At 53.1% G+C, this 12,178-nt stretch overlaps 1 protein-coding gene across 13 annotated transcripts in view; it reads left to right on the top strand.

The window, feature by feature from the left end:
* RBFOX3 (RNA binding fox-1 homolog 3) overlaps positions 1 to 12,178 on the top strand; it is a 448,464-nt gene that overhangs the window by 109,362 nt on the left and 326,924 nt on the right. For all 13 annotated transcript variants that reach the window (XM_036837416.1, XM_036837410.1, XM_036837414.1 and 10 more), the window contains one exon: positions 6,299 to 6,441. The gene's annotated coding sequence lies outside the window, so the exon portion shown is untranslated. The remainder of the gene's footprint in view (positions 1 to 6,298; positions 6,442 to 12,178) is intronic.

Here is a 12,178-nt window from a genome sequence, read left to right as displayed (position 1 = left end):
GGATATGCTGAATAATGTAACATTTCAACAATACCTAAAGGTACACTATTATTAAAACACACTGGTGTTAAAAAAGGAAGAAGCAACACCAGCGGAGCTACAGTAAAATTGTCACAGACTCCCACTAGATGCCAGAATAATAAAACCCAAATTATTTTTGCCAGGGACAGGATTCAGAAGGCATGAGAGGAGTCGGGAACAAAGCTGGTTTCACAAGAATGGTTTAAAAATGGGAGGAAGAGATTCATTTATTCAGAATATTACATATCCCCTATAATCTTTACTACTGAAATGAGATGCTTCACATTCTTCTCTTGGTTAAAGAAATAGCAAGTTTTGCTTTCTTAGCTTGAGTCCCATTTTAAGCTCTGGTTTTGGTTATTAGCTCATGTTTTGGGGGAAGCAGACTGAGGCGGAATTGGTGTGATGAGAAATCGAGGGGAACGCCGCCAGCATCTCTGAAAGATGCCTCGAGAGAGATTGAAGAGAGAAGATGGGAGAAGGGACACTGGCACACAGGGAGGAGCAGGTTTCAGAAAAATAAGGAAGGAACACAGTGCCTTGCTGAACTACAAAGCAGGCAAGTGAATGAGGACTCCACGTTTTAACGAATGGGTATAGTTAGCAGGATACGCAGTTCTGTTTGGTGTGGAAATTTGGATGGTTTTTAAAAACGAAAACCGAATCCCTGCCATTACTTTGAATTTTTTTCCCAGTTTTATTGAGATATAATTGACATATAACTTTGTCTTCGTTTAAGATGTACAACACAATAATTTGATACTTGTATTTACTACAAAATGATCACCATAATTAGTCTAGTTAACATCCATCACCTCACATAGTTACATTTTTTTTCTTGTGATGAGAACTTTTAAGATATACTCTTAGCAACTTTCAAGAGCATATCTGTAGCACTGTTAACTAAAGTCGCCATGCTGTGCATTACACCCCCAGAGCATATTCATATTATAACTGGAAATTTGTCCCTACTGACCACCTTCACCATTTCCCCCACTCCCCACCCCCTGTCTCTGGTAACCACCAATCTATTCTCTGTTTCTATGGAAAATCTGTGCCATTACTCTGAATTTCTTTTACTTTCTGCCAGGCAGAACTGGAGGACTAAAAAAGCTCCATTTTCTGCAATGAAATGCAACAGAAAGGTGTGATTTGGGGAGAAAAGCCCATTTCTAAGATGTGTATGTTGAGTCCTCTGGGATTCTGCTGATGCCATTTCTGGAGTCCCTTTGGGAAGCCACACAAGAATGCAGGCACATCTCTGGCAATGTTAGTATCCTCATTAAAACAAAGTACAACAGACTCCCCAAAACTTGATTTCTGAAGATTTCAGAGTCCTTTGGGAAAACCTTTGCCATAAGCAATGGGGTCCCCTATACTCCATCCTGCCCCCCCTTAGGCGGCTCCTGGGGTCCATAGCTGACCTTTGTGAAGAGGCCTGTGGCTCTAGGGGCCCTGAGAGTTCATTTGACTCCTTGAGGCATTAGGAGAAAATGCCTCTGATTTAGCGCAAAGCCTTTGGAATGTATTATCCCTGTGCCTCTGGAGGGAGCAGGTCAAGTGACATTCCAGACACCACACCTCTTGGAACATCCAGCTCCTGGGTCTGTGTCTGCACACAGTAGGCTCTTCATACGATGGGGCAAAGGGTCAGAGCCATTCATTCGGCTGGTCCCGGGTCACACGGTATGTCGGAGATGGGGCTGGAGGAGAACATGCTCCAAACTGTTCCGCCCCAATGCCCCAGAGTCTCCAGGAATGTCACCCAGTCTGTCATGAAGGGCAGAGACTATGTGCCTTGTTCCAAGGAGGAGATGAAGGGATCCTAAATTCGAGACCTGCACTTGCAGGGCTGCACATGCCCAGAGGGGGCGCTGTTGTCTTAAACAGCCTCCCCGCCCCCCCCCCCCCACACCACGCCCACCCTCACCAGCCCACAACGGTGCGCATGTGCTGGCAGGGGACCCAGGGAGGGCACTCCAGGGAGGGCTCCATGGTAGCTCACGGGCTGTCTCTGCTTCTCTGTGTTGCCTCAACCCAAGTCCTGTAAATAAAAACACATCCTCAGGTGACCTGTACTTTATAAAGGACTGTTGTCGTCCCAGCCTGTCCTTGGGCCCTAAAGTCCAAGTGCACCTTTCTCTTGGAGGTTTGGAAGCAAATCCAGAATATCTGCTTGGCTGCTGGGCCTTCTCTCTGCAAGAGAAGCTGTGAGTGTGAGGGGCTTTGGTGGGCTCGGATTGCCGGCTTTGCTGTGTAGAATGTGAAGGTCATTCTACCTCTGGGAGTCGGAGACCATCCCGCTGACAGACCCAAATTAAGAACAGTTAATTCCATGTGTTGGTTTTAAGGTTGGCTGGGAATTTTAATGAGAAACCTTACTCCCCTGCATACTGCTCAACCGGATGTGCCTTCCTCTCCTTCTTTTCATTGTTCACTTATTGACTGAGCACCTACTGTGTGCAGCACTGGGCCAGGTACCAGGAGCCATGGTGAGCAAAGATCAACACAGGTCTGCCCTCGTGGGACTACGTTCAGTCCTATTTCCGTGATGATGATGATGATGATTCAGCCAGGTTCTCCCCCCTCCTTCCCTCCCCCCTTCCTCCCTCCTCCGGTCCCTTCATCTCTCCCCACCTCCTCACTCCCCTCCCCTCTCTCTTCCCTCCCCCCTTCCTCCTGGACCCCTCTGCTCAGCCCCTCAGGACAGAGTCCAGCTGCACGGTGGGCAGAGGACAGGGGCCCTCAGAGAGGAATAGAGGGGCTGACTGCCCAGTCCCTGGCTGTGTAACTGCTCGTCAGAAGGGTTGGAGTTTGAGGGTGGCCAGAGGACCTTGTCACCCACACAAGTCTGTTCTAGAAGGAGCCTCCGCTGGGGCCTGTGCCCCTTTCTGTGTTGGCTTATTTTTTGCAGAAGACACTTTTTAAAGTCCAGGTGTTAATTTTTCCATCTTCTCTCCCCAGTGGCGAGAATCCAACAGGAGGCCTTTTGGGGTCGGAGCACCAAAGGCAGCCCCCAGCCTCCTGCCACCTTGGGAGCAGAGCTGGGAGCTGGGCTGGCTCAGCAGCTGCCATGGGCTGGAGTAGTCAGACTGGGCCACAGGCCTGGGAGACTTCAATTCACAGCTGAGATGTGGGGAAGCAGGCAGTGGGAATGGGCTCTTTACTGCCCTCTGAGACTCAGCCCTCCCTCCCGCCCAGGCTCCCTGCCCTCGCCCTTGGCAGGACCATGCCTGGCACTTTCCAGATCCAGGGCCTTCTCTATATCACATCTCCAGCCTTCCTGGGATATAAGCCTCTGTCAGTCCCCAAATTATTTTTGAGGGCATCCGCCACTAATGCCAGGCGTGTGGATCCTGAAGCAGGTAGGGGGAGCAGGGAAGAGTCCTGGCCCACAGTGAGCCCTTGTGCCCCGGTGACCCTGGGGTTCTGGAATGGGTGTGGGGCAGGGGTTGGGGTGAGGCCTCTGAATTCTCCCCCTCTGCCTGCCTCCCTGCAGTGGGAGGGGCGAGGAGGCCTCACAGATTGCAGGGCAGCAGTGGGAGGCCCCTGCCTGCCTCCTGCACAGGGTGTGCTCTGGCAAAGCCTGGAACCACGGGTGCCTGGCACCGAGCTTGGCACATGGTCGGGCGCAAGAAATATAATTCCGAGAACGAGGAAGACGCAGATCGCTCCTGCAACCTAGCCAACCCTTTTGCCTCAGAGTCCGAGATGACAGGCTGTAGCCTTGACCCTGGGCCTGACCCTGGGCAGGCTTGGCCTTCTGCTCTTTTCTTTTTGCCTCATCAACCGAGCCAACCTTGTGGGCCTTGAGGGAGGCATCCTGGTGACTTCATGCTTGGCCTTTTGCCTCCACCCACGCTGGGCTCCGTGGGCAGGATGGGACCAGTTCCTTCCCCTGGCATCCCGGGAGCTGGGGCACCCCACCTGGGTGAGCCCTGTGGTCCCTGAAACTGCGGGCCTGGCTTCTGCTGTGTGGGTGATGGATGGTGGTTCCTACTGTGGAGTGAGGGAAAATGTGCCACTGCAACCAGGGACAAGCTATTCGATAATCTCCCATTCAGCTCGGGTGGAGGAAAACAAATGAAGTGGGGAGAGGGGCCCCCCTCGGGCCCTGGCCCTGGCCCTGGCCCTGCTCTCGGCAAGCACTGCACGTGGGGCAGAGTTAGGGTGCCAGGTGGGTGGGGGATGTGGAGGCATTTGCCCCTGGAGAAGGTGGCCTGGATTTGGGGATCGTCCATAACGATCAGGGTGCTGGGGACTGGAGGAGTTTGGGGGCATCCCTTGGATTCTTACTGCCTGTCCCCCCTATTTTTGCGGCCTTTCCTTTGTCGCTTTCTTTCCCGGTTTAGGTACCAGGGACACGGGGTGTGGTGCCTGCTTGGGCAGCATCCACAGCCCTACGTGGCTCCTGTTCCAGCGGGTCTGGTAGAGAATGAACGCCAGCCCTTGCCTTTTATGCTGGCTGCTGAGAATCAAGCGTTTAGTTGTAAGAGAAGCCAGCCTACCTGCCTTCTAGCCCCGCCACTGGGGTTACCACCTGGAGCCGCCTCTACCCGGGCTCCCTCCACTTCCGCCTGAGCCCCTCTTTCTCCCCCAGCCCCTCCCCCAGCCATCCCTCTCATTGCATTTAGCCCACTGACCTAGGAGAAGCAGATCACACACTTGTTTCTCCCCTTGAAAAGTGGCCTGTGCAGCTCAGGGCTGTTCCTGGCCTCTCCCATGCCCAGCCTCTGGCTCTTTGCATGGCACGGATGGTCACTGGAAAGGCACATGTGCCCGGGCATGTCTCTGCAGTTGGCAGCGCTCTGTGAGTTTGGCCCTGCCTTTGGGATGGGGCAGTGCTCCCTTAAGTAACCAGATTTTAGGAAAAGAAAAAAACTGGTAATTTTTTCTTTATTATTTTTAAAAATCTCTGTTGTGAGATTTCTGGGGATGTGCCAACGGGGGTCTTTCCACTGGGGGTGGGGTGGGACAGAGCTTAACCATTCCCTGGCCAACATGATCTCACAACCCTGCCCCAAAGCCAGTCTCTCCAGGATGATCAGAATGGATCCCCTAAATGGTTCTGTGTCCTGTTTGCCTGATGACACACACACTCGGTTGGAGTAAATTAAGCAAAAAAAAAAAAAAAAAATCCAAGGCCCAGGTGCCTCCTACCCCTGCAAAACCCAACCAGCCACCACCAACAAAATGAACAGAAACAACCAGCTCCCTTCTGCTTCCTGGGAATTCCTGCTCTAGAGACTGACACGGGAGGCTATTCTAAGTAAACCTGAGTGTGAAACAGGAGAATAAAAGGGAGGGGTTCGTTCATTCATTCATTTATTCACTCGACGAATACTGAGTGAGCTCCAACGATGTGCCAGACGTGTTCCAGGCCCTGGAGATGGAGTTGAATAAAACAGATGAAGTGCCCGCAGGACGCTGGCATTCCGGGGTGGGGGAGGGGCAAAGAAAGACCACAGGAAACAAGTGCATTTGTGTGACACCAGATTCGATAATTTCTGGGAAATTGTCCGTGTAACAGCTGGTGCAAAGGCTTGATGTAGGGGGGATGCAGGTGCTTGAGTGTGGAGGGACAGCCAGGAGGCCCAGGGGCCGCAGGGGGTGGGGAATGGTCGGAGGAGGGGCCAGTGGTGCAGCAGGAGGCCAGACTGCTTAGGGTCCTGTGGGTAGAGGATTTACCATGAAGTTATGCACCCATGGGCCCCGTGTAAGACCCTGCACCTTACTTTTGCATCCACCATCTTGTCTTATTTTCTTAGACAGCCCCCTAAATCGTATAAGCTTCAGAGTCCCCAAACCTGGATTGACCCGGCTTGCAGGCAAATCTGGGTGTTTCCTCCCAGTGAAATAGGACACCTTTGGAGTGATGCGTCAGGAGAGTGAAATCACCTGAGGAACCTGTTAAAAAGAGAGGGACAAGGCAGTTGCCTGGGTGGTGGCAGGGACAGGTCCTGGAATCTGAACTGGGTGAGGCGGGAAGTACGAGCAGGAGAGGGCATGAGACAAGGTGGTTCGCGACCAGCACAGTGGGGTCAAAGAATTGCAGGGGTCAGCAGAGGACGTCACACCCCAGGCAGCAGTCAGGTTCTAATGATTTGTTTTCTACAAGGTTCCCCTTATTCCCCTGGGGTGTGATCCCTGGTGGCAACCAACTGGCCTTGAAGCTGCTCTCTCTTCTCTTGTTTATTAACACCAATGTTTGTTTCATATCAAAAAACGGATGTTTGCTCGAAAGGCATTTAACCTTTTTTCTTTTCTTTTCCTTCAGGTTGGAAGCCTGTCTCTGAGACCCTGAAGCTTTTCCTGCTGATACTCGCCTTCCCTAGTAACCCTCCACCCCACGGGAGTTCCAGAAAGAACCCCAGGGGGCCTCCTTGCTACCACAAAACAGACCTCACCTTCCACTACCAGGTAAGGCGCCACCTGCCCACCACACCCATCCTCGGAGTTTGCATTTGTGGTGGAAAAACATCTTGATGCGGCGATTTTATTTTACATGAGGGAATTGCAGGGACCTTCCTCTGCTGGCTCTGGTTTGCTGATTGTGGTATCTTCTGTGGCTTCAGGGAGTAGGGCAGGGAGAATCAGCAGATCCCCAGGAATGCCTTGGGTGGGGTTTTGTAAGGAGTGGCTGCTGAAATCCATCAGCCTGGCCACGAAGTTGTTATCCCAGGAAGGAAGGTGGACAGGGTGTAGTGTCCACTGTCCAGTGTCAGCCCAGAATGCCGTAGAGGCCAAGGTTGGGGTCTCCCCCTCCCCTGCACGGTTCTGTGTCCTGCCGTGCACATTGCCCTGTAACCCAGCGATGGGCTCTGATGCCTTCATCTGGCTCTAGAGGGGACTCAGTGATTGCCCTGTTCCCACCTCCAGTGGCTGGACTGTACTTCAACCCTGGCACTCGCCACCTAGATTTATTGGCAGACCCCAGAGGCTTAGGGCCCGTCCTCCCGCAAGACTGCCCCACTTCAGCTGCAAGTCTCAGGGCTGCTTGCACTTCTGACCACTGGCTACAAATTCGGGGGTTCCTACGACTCCCTCAGTTTTGATAACTTGCTAGAACAACTTGCAGAACTCAAGAAAGTGCTATACTTGCAATTCGTTTTATTATAAAGATACACACAGGAGGGGTCTGGGAGGGTCCCGGACAGACTTGGAGCGTCATGCCCTTTCCCGATAGAGTTAGGGCAGCTCACCCTCCCAGAACATCCATGTGTTTATCAACCACCAAGGTCCCGAGCTTTGGGTGTCCAGAGTTTTATCGGGGTCTTATTATGTCATTGGCCACGTGGTTGAACTCAGTCTTTAGCAACTCTTCCCTCCCCTGAGGTGGGAAGTGAAAATACCAAACCTCTAACCAGTACCCCTTCCTTGAAACTATCTGAGGGTCTACCTGAGCCACCTGGTTAGCATAAAGTCAGCTGTGGTCTGAAGGGAATTGACGAATAACAAAAGGCACTCCCATCTTTCAGGAATTCCACAGGTTTTAGAGGTTACCTCTCAGGTACCAGGGACAGAAACCAGGAAAACTCGTTATTACACCACCTTGGAGTTCGTGCAGCCCCGCTCCCCGCTGAGAAACTGCACGAAGCTGGTGGGTCCATGTCATCCAGGGCAGGAAAGACCAGAGCCCCTATACCCCGTAGTCGGAAAGATGCCAACAAGAATTCTGGGCAAAGAGACCAGAACACAGGCTGGTCTCTCTAATGCTCCTTAAAAGATGCCCATTTTAGAATCCATGGAATCAGATTCTACACACGACACTGGTGGATCTGCAGGAATGCACTGCTTGTGTTCTTTTCATGATGCAAATCGATTATCTTCCTGCCTCAGAGCATTTGGGTCCTTTTCTTCAGTGGGCTGATGGCTCCACTGACTGGTCTGCATTCAGTCATCCAGCCATTCCTGAGCCCCTCCAGGTGCCGAGCCCAGGTGTGGGTCTGGAGATGCAGTGGAGACACACCAAGTTCTTGCCCTCGTAGTGTTTATCTTCTGGTGGGGACGTGGAGGGTAAACAGATGCTTATTTAGAGCAAAGTCAGGTAGTGACAAGGCTATGAAGAAAATGAGGTGGGCGAGGTGATTGAGCACCGTGGAGGTTGCTGAGCACACAGGTGGTCAGGGCGGCCCCTGGTGCTGGTGTGAGCAGAGGTTGAAGGAGGCGACCTGGCAGGGCTCTGAGGGCAGAGGTCCAGGCAGGGGAGCGGCAGATGCAAAGGCCCTGAGGCAGTGACACACAGGCACATTGGAGAAGCAGCAAGAAGGCTGGTCTGCCAGGGTGGAGTGGGTGAGCAGGGCATGGAAGGAGGTGAGGTAGAGAGTGACCAGGCTACGTTCAGAAGCTTTTAGGTCAGGCTTAATGATTTTGGATTTTGTCTTAAGGATGGTAGGAGCCATTGAAGGGCTCTGAGCAAGGGATGAATGACCTGATTTGAGTTGTATGAAGACGACGTTGCCTTCTGGGTGGGGGGCAAACAGGGAAGGGAGGTCAGAGCAGAAGCAGGGGGACCAGCAAGGAGGATGCTGCTTGTCCCAGGGAGGGGTGACCGTGCCATGGACCTGGGATGAGAAAGGTGCGGGTCTGGGGACGTGCTGGAGCTGAGTATGTTGAACAACCCCTCTTCTACACTGAAATCATGCTGGCATTCCGTTCCCTAAACCACTGGCGACCACTTAGCGAGCCCGGAAAGGAAGACCATATGCCCCAGACCACACTGGGACAGAGGAGCAAGTCCTCACGACCGATCAGAAGGTCTCAGTCCCCCGGGACCTTCTGAAGCTTCCTCTCTGGGGCTCCCCACAGCGTTGCCATAAAACCAGTGCCAGGGCGCCATCCTCCGCAGCCCCTTCGTTGCTGCGTGCACCGAGATACCAGCCTTGCCAGCTCTCTGAAGCACCCTCACTGGACACATGGTTTGGGGCTGACCTCAGTGTAAGCCAAAGAACCCCTAGGGTCATGCACCATCCCCTTAATCTCAGGCTCCTGGTTCTGAGCAAGTGCACCTGGCTCTGTCCCTGGGGGAAGGGCAGCAGAGTGCCCACATCCTGAGGGCGGGTGACTGTGGATCAGCTCTGTGATCCCTGGGAAGGTACTTCTTGCTGCCTCCTTGAAGGAGGTTGCAGGCCCCAGCCTCACCTTTCTGTGGGTTTGAGAACGAGCATTCTCCTAAAAAGGTAAATCCTTGGTGTTGTGGAAGCTGAAAGCACTAGACTGGCCGATCCCGATGGCAGGTCCGGTAATTTGGGGGTCAGAGGAGTGGCTATGCAAGCTCCTTTCCGCCCCGAGAGGCTCCTGGGTGCACACGCCCTTTCTGTCCCCTTGTGGCTTCCGAAGGCATGCTTGAAGTTATGAAATAGGGAATGCGCATCAAGGGACTTCTCCCTTCCAGTGGGGTGAAGTCCAGGGGAGAGAAGCATCAAAGGGAAGACCCTCACGTCCTGTTCGCCCTGAGCAGCACTGAAGCCTGCAGAGGTAGCTGGGCTCTGTGTATCACCTTCTGATCACCTTCAGGTGGGTGGTGGGTCTGAAGGGAGAGGGCCCGGCACATTGATCAGCGGTCAGGTGTGCCGGCTGCTGACCCCCTGCAGACACCCTCCCACCCAGTGGCGGTGCCCCCACTCTTCTCAGTGGGATCCAGATGCAGGCTTCAGGGGGGGCTGCCAAACCCACCCTCCAGGTGCCCCCATGCTTCCAGAGCTGAGGTCTGAAAAGAAAATGAGGCACGGGGCAGCAGGCATCCCACCTGGTTTCTCTCCCCCAGAGGCCCCCTCATCCGTGACTTAATCATGAGCAGCAGGAGCAGGCGTTTTGGAGACAAGTCGGCCTGGGGGATGGAGGTTTGGGGGATGACGGTGGTGGGGAGAGGCGCCAACACAGGGACATATGGAGCCCCTGCATATATACATCTTCCATGCCCTCTCGCAGTGGAAGGTTGCCTGGAGAAAGTGCTCCCTAGGGGTACTCTGGGATCCGTGATGGAGAAACTGCACGGAAGAGCATGCAGGAGCTTCTGCTCTGGTGAGCGGGCTGTTCCATTTCCTGTGGCATGTGGGACTGTCTAGTGTAGCTCCCCATCACTGCAGACGCATCCCTGACGGAGCCCTGGGGGCAGGTGGGGCCAGGAAGGGGTCAGAGGAGGGCATGGGAGGACGCTGTTACCTCCCAAGCCATTGTTCCATCTCTGGCTCACTTCCTCTGCCTTGGAAAGGGTCCCATAAATTAGATCCCATTCTGAGGCTCAACCTTTAAATATGGATTTGATTTGGATTTTACTGTAAATTCTGAGTCCTTATTAAAAACATGGGTGGAAATTAATCTGCTGCAAAATGAGATTTGTCTCTTACGTGCAGTGGCAGAGGCCGGGGGCAGATGGGCGCTCCAGATCAACAGGGCAGGACCCGCCTGCCAGTATCCAGAACAGAAACTCGCAGTGGGCATCACACACTCTTCTGTCCGCGACCCTCCCCATTCTCTCTCCCCTCCCCGTCACCACTCTCATTGGACTATCTGACTCCTTCCAGCCCTCGGTGCTGTGCGTCACGGTCACTCAGACAGAGCAGAGGGCATAGCTGGCTGTTCCTTCTCCAGATGTTTTTTGGGGTGGGGGAGCTGAGAGATGAACAAAGTCTTCTGCTCTGACCTCTGGCCCCTCAGAGGGCGCTCCTAAAACCGGCAGGGGAGAGAGAAGGGGAAAGTCCACACCCAAGAAGAATGGCTTTGGGCTGGGCCAGTCGCACTTTTTCAAGTACAGGGGAGAGCGTGTGCCGAAGCAGGGGCTGCCCCACTCGTGTTGGGTCAGGCATGAGCGTGTCGTGGCTGTGCAGCTGGCACTTCAGGCTGTTGTCCCCCCCAACAATATTAGAACCTATCTGTCTACCGCAGTTCCCACCCTAGGGGATGGACCCCTGAGCAGCAACATGCGACTTCCCATAAATCATTCCCGAATGAGCGTGCTTCCTGCATAATCCATCACGCTCGTCTCTTGTCTGCTTGTTTTTAAAAGCTGTTAAACTGGAATCCATCACATGGCACCCCCGGGGGGCCAAGCCATAGCAAAGCCTGCCCGCATCAGCAATATTAATGCACACAGAGCTTTCTAGAGCATCGAGGTAAATGTCTCCCCGGTGGTGGGGAGAGGGAGAGCGTGACTTTATCTAGTTATACCAGAAGCTAATGGGATGTTTCTCTGACACTTGCAGTTAATACATTCCTGCCACGCATGAGGAAGTCCCGGTGGCTGCTGGGTGGAACAGGTAATACGCACCTGAACATTGAGGCTGGTGTTTCTCCCTTCTTGCAGAGGCATCTTATTTGCTTCTCATGCCTGATATTTTAATTTGAAGACTTTAGCTTGAGCCAGCTTTTGGAAAAATGAGTCTTTCTAGAAATACCTGTGGTTGCTCTTCTATTGCTAAGTGTGTTTGGAAAAGAAGACTTGGGAGAGCACTGAGGTCAGCTTTAATCCTTCCTTCTGAACATTTACTACTAGAACAAGTTCTGGGGATGTGCCCATGAGGAAGGGGGAAGAGTCTGGAACCCTCTCCTTATATTCATTCTCTCCCTCTCTGTCTCTCTCTGTCTCTCTTTCTCTCTCTCCCCTCTCCTTTCCTCTGATTGCGTGGGGAAGGCCTGGACCCTGTTTCTCTGTGGCTGGAATCTTCCAGCCTCTTTAACATTCACTAGCGCCGGGTTTGCCTCCAAGAACCCCTCTTTCTGTCCAAGACAGGTGTCACAAACCTCGGTGGCACTGATGATATGTTGTCCCATCTGCTTTTGGCTTTTTCGCTATCCTTTTCTTTGCCTCATGTTTGTTGGTTGAAGGATGAAACCGCTTATTGGCACTGGTGTGACATCTTTTTAAAAATAGGAGAACAGGCCCATATTTTTTGTTGGTGACCTCTGAACTCTGGGAGTGAGCAGCCCAGGAGGCTGGGCGGGTGGCGGAGGGCGCTGTCAGAGCACCCCCTCCGCGACGGAGCTGTCCAATTAGAGCCCATTAGTCACTCAGTGTGTTAAAGCATTAAGAACAATTAAGGGTGAGAAGAGTTTCCAGATGTAGCTTCAGCTCTGGGGCTGGAAGGGAAGCACTGCTGGCTGCTCCCAGGATGGAAATAGTCTGAGAAGAGTGGCAGCGATCAGCAGCCGTCTCATC

The sequence above is a fragment of the Balaenoptera musculus genome, chromosome 20, assembly GCF_009873245.2.
Source record: "Balaenoptera musculus isolate JJ_BM4_2016_0621 chromosome 20, mBalMus1.pri.v3, whole genome shotgun sequence".
Lineage (NCBI taxonomy): Eukaryota > Metazoa > Chordata > Mammalia > Artiodactyla > Balaenopteridae > Balaenoptera > Balaenoptera musculus.
Note: the sequence above shows the minus strand (reverse complement) of the source record. Positions and strands in the feature narration are given on the sequence as shown.